The 4,404-nt window shown below is 43.9% G+C and overlaps 1 pseudogene; it reads left to right on the forward strand.

Annotated features, from left to right (window-relative positions):
- Positions 1 to 2,264: 2,264 nt before the first annotated feature.
- LOC115548970 (uncharacterized) lies at positions 2,265 to 3,650 on the forward strand (annotated as a pseudogene).
- Positions 3,651 to 4,404: the final 754 nt, after the last annotated feature.

The following is a 4,404-nucleotide window of genomic DNA, read 5'->3' on the forward strand; positions in this document are numbered from 1 at the left end:
CCTACAAGAAACGTGAACGTTTTAAAAATACATATCTTTGCTATTACCTTGGACATTTAGTTACGTACAATTGCATATAATCCAGATAAAAGCATGCCGGTCTACATATAACTGGGCGATAATAGGTTGCAACGGTGGACCGAAATCACATGATGACACGATGTGACCGTAACAAAAAAAAAGTTTGTTATTTTTAAACATGTACATGTGTCGAAGCCAACATTCACATTTCCACTAAGAGCTACGATGAGTTTTCTGAGCCCCCCAAAACCAGGTCAGGTGCCTGGCAAGAAGAGGCCCGTTCGCGCTTCAACAGTAGGTCTACCAAGCAATCCGAAAATATACAAATTCAATTGTAAGCGTAAATTTGTTGACGACTGGAACGTGGAATTTCCATTGGTACAGCACAATTTGGAAAATTATGTTCTCCTATGCAAAGTGTGCATTGAGTTCCCTGCCATCGCCGACAGGTAAGACTTCTATTTTACAACTACGGGAAAACATAGCCAAAGTATTAAGCTTTTATAAACATTTACTGGAATTGAATTGTATTTACAGAACATCATTGTTTAATGGATGGCAGTCATTTAGACATCCTATTTTGAAAGCACACGGCCAGAGTAAGCGTCATCTCCTATGTGAGCGCGCATCAACGGGCATCACTTGGAGGTAACGCACCGATGCCTCCGGTCATGAGGGGTGTTCTCCGAATGGAGGAGAAACTCCGGGAGAAGATGGTAAATAATATGCACATTGCATATTATGACGTTCACTGAATTCCCCCACCTCCGTGCCCTGGTTGCCAGAACAGGCGGCAAGGTGTCGGATTGCTATTACAGCAATAACGCGTGCAAGAGGTAATTTATTTGTTCTAAAAATATATATTGATAGACTAAATATCTGATAGCAATTCATCATTATTTATACATATACCATATAAATAAATTGTATTTATAGTGGTTATTGAAACATTCATAATTAATTCTGTTTAATAGCATCAATCAAAAAAATACATAACATGAAAGTCACGACTTTGGATAAAACAGTCTATGTGAATGTTATTCTTATTTAATTAGATTCCTTGGAGGAATTTATGAGATGGAGAGGGAGGAGCAAATGGAGACCATCAACAAAGCAGCCTAGCTCTCCATGATTGATGGAGCCACAGATACTGCCAAGATGGAGAATGTGAGAAGTGGTATTTATTATTCTTATACAAGAATGTTTACGTGGGGATCCATGAAGTTCGACATGCTCATGCAGCGGGTGTCTTGGAGGCTGTTGAAACCTGTGAGTAAATTTGTGTAGCAGTGAAGAATTTGATATTATTTGTAAAGCAACTTATGTAAAGGCTATCTTTGTGCCAAAATAAGTAAAAAAACATATCACATATACCGATTTTTAAATCCAGAAATAATGTGCTTCTATTGTAGGCATGGAGGAGGCAGGGGTGAGGGACTGGAAGGCCAGGCTGATTGGGTTTGGCAGTGATGGGGCTGCAGTCAACCTGGGTTCCAAATCGGGAGTGGCAGCCCGACTCAAGCAAGAAGTGGAACATTTAGTATCCATTCATTGCACAGCCCACAGACTGGAGCTGGGTGTGGTGGGGGCGGTTAAGGAACACCCCAAGATGGCCAATTTACAGGAGGAGTTGGTCCATCTGTATGACCAATACCACTTCTCCCCTAAAGCCATATGGGAGCTTCATGAAATTGCTGAGGCACTGGAGGAGAAGGTCCTGAGGCTCACTACACTCCGTGGTGCTCGATGGCTGCCATACATCTATCGTGCCATAAAGGTATTAAACAAACCATTATTTAATCATTATTTGCTTATGTCACACGTTGCATTTGGCATTTACCTGGCTGTTCAACTTACGAACAAATATGAATATCTTTGACTTTTAACTATTGTTTCAAATCGTTTGTAACAGCCAGTCTTGGTCTTGGTGGCTCACTTTGAGGACATGGCCAGTCCAGACCGCTCCCCAAAACCATCTCCTTCAGCTGCTGGGTGGGCAAAGAAGGTTCTGTCCCTCCTCCTTGATCATGAAAGTGTTCTAGTCATGCATTTTATGTGGTGCTGGAGCACCTCTCTGTTGGGCCTTTCACACCGCCGCAAAATCGGAGCCGTTTCCGGGCCAGTTCGGAGCTAGGGCCAGTGTTTTGGTTTCACACCGCCAAAGGACCGGCTCCGGCCCCTAAAAACCGGTTGAACTCCAGCCCCACTTTTGAGCTGGGCTAGAACGAGAACTGAAGTGAACGATGGACGGGAAGACAAAATCGCAGTGGACCGTGGAGGAGGCAACCCGTCTCCTTGGATTTTGGTCTTCTGCCGAGGTCCAGAAGAAGTTAGAGGGAGCAACCCGGACGAAGGTTGTCTTCGAGCAGCTGCAGCGGGAGATGGCTGCGGCGGGGTATGACCGGAGCGCCGAGCAGATTGTCAATAAATTGAAAAAGTTGAAGAAGGACTTCAGGGACCAGAAAAAAGACCTGGGGCGAAGCGGCAATGGACGGCCTGACTCGGTCCTCGGCGACAGACCGGCATGCAAAATCACCGGGGCCTTGAATTCTGCGACGGCCATGCTGAAGTCGATGGTGGACGAGTCGCTCATCCAAAGCACCCCTGATATCGGTAAGTTTCACTTTTCAAATGTTTCACTCCGTCTCCCAACCACCTATTCATGTACCTTACTGTGCGTTTTATAATTAGGGTTATGTTAAGTCCCGTGGCTATGCGTTCATATAATGTAAGCTGCCCGGCAGCTAGCTAGCTACTGTAACTGATAATAACAAGCCTCCTACTTGAGCTATCGCTGTAACAATATAAAATGTGAGCGTGCAACACCTGCCATTGCTCAACTACAGGCTTCCTACACACATTGCATTTGGTTCCACAAGGGCCTAACCTCGTATACATTGTTTGGGAAAAGTTTGTGTTTTAAAGCATTGTTGTTGTTTACAGAGTTGTCTGCCGTAGAAGACTATTGTAACGCGGAGCTACCACCGCCGCTGAGTTGTAGCTCACCTTCACCATCACCATCACCATCACCGTCCAGCCAAGGAAGCTCCAACACTTCACTTGCCAGACAAGGTAAAAATTTTGTGTTATTTATAAAGTATGCTTCACAACAGACACCATGTAAACGTTAAGATATATTGATCTTACCACCAGGCTGTGACATACAGTAAAGATTTGGTGTACTCATCTGTACACGCTGTGAAATACTGACAACATCCTACTATAGTCGTATCAAACCAACTCCAGCTACACTTACCTGCAAGAAACAATAAATGACTTTATGATCTGCATTTAGCAGAATATTTAATCCCTTGCTAAAATGTGTGTTTAAATGTTCTGAGTATACAAATATAAATCTGATATAATATTTCTTGTACACAGGAAAAAGAAAATGGGACAAGGACGACAGCGAATTGTTGCAGTATCTGGAGAGGTCTGACGAGCGCCACCTCCAATCCCTGGAGGCCTCCAGAGTGGTGACCAACAATTTACTGGAGCAGATCAGCGCAAGCAACACCGCTTTGCTCGGGCTGATGGGACGTGTTGTGACGGTGATGGAGGCTGGGCGAAAATGAAGACCAAATTTACCCCAAAACCACAAAAGACAACACTGTTCCTCTTCTTTGTAAATTGCACTTTTATTTTAATTTTGCACACGGTTTTGTACATTTGTATTTTATTATATATTTTAAATAAACTTCTGAAAGACACTGGTTATTCTGTGTTGTTTATTGTATGAAACTCTTCATGTCCTGCAAACAAATAGCGTAGGCAGTATTACAAGAGAATTGGGGGGGAATAATATGCCACATTATCTAAAGTTTTTCTGGAATTGCAATTAGCTTACATCAACATGCCCAGTTACAATGTTAAAGAAAAATGGGGGATGTCGTTACTAAAATTAAATCACTCATCCCCTCTGTTAAAGTACGCCATTAATGCAGCTCTTATGTTTGACCCTTCCAGATTGCCATGCTCAGGTAAAGCTTGCCCGTGTGGCTGAATGTTAACAGGCCTATCCGTGACCTCCAATGCAAAATTGTCACCATGTTCTTCACAGATATTGTGAAGAAAACAGCAGGGCATCTCCATCTTCCTTTTAACCTCCCAAAACACATCTCCACAACAGACCGGGCACTGCTTAGTCTGTAGTTCTAGTTGTGCTGTTCTGGGGTCAGTCTTCCCGTGTCCGAAAAGGGCTTCATGAGCCATTCCTGCAGCTGGGTAAGCTGCAGGTAAGCTGGGTCACCGATCAGGTGATGTCCAACGTCACAGCCAGAGATGGTCACCTTGTTTTGACCCAGTAACTCCCCGTCACCGAGTACTTCCCACAGCTGTGACTGTCTCAGCACTCTGGTGTCGTGCACACTTCCAGGAAAGCCA

Source organism: Gadus morhua, chromosome 8 (genome assembly GCF_902167405.1).
Source record: "Gadus morhua chromosome 8, gadMor3.0, whole genome shotgun sequence".
NCBI lineage: Eukaryota > Metazoa > Chordata > Actinopteri > Gadiformes > Gadidae > Gadus > Gadus morhua.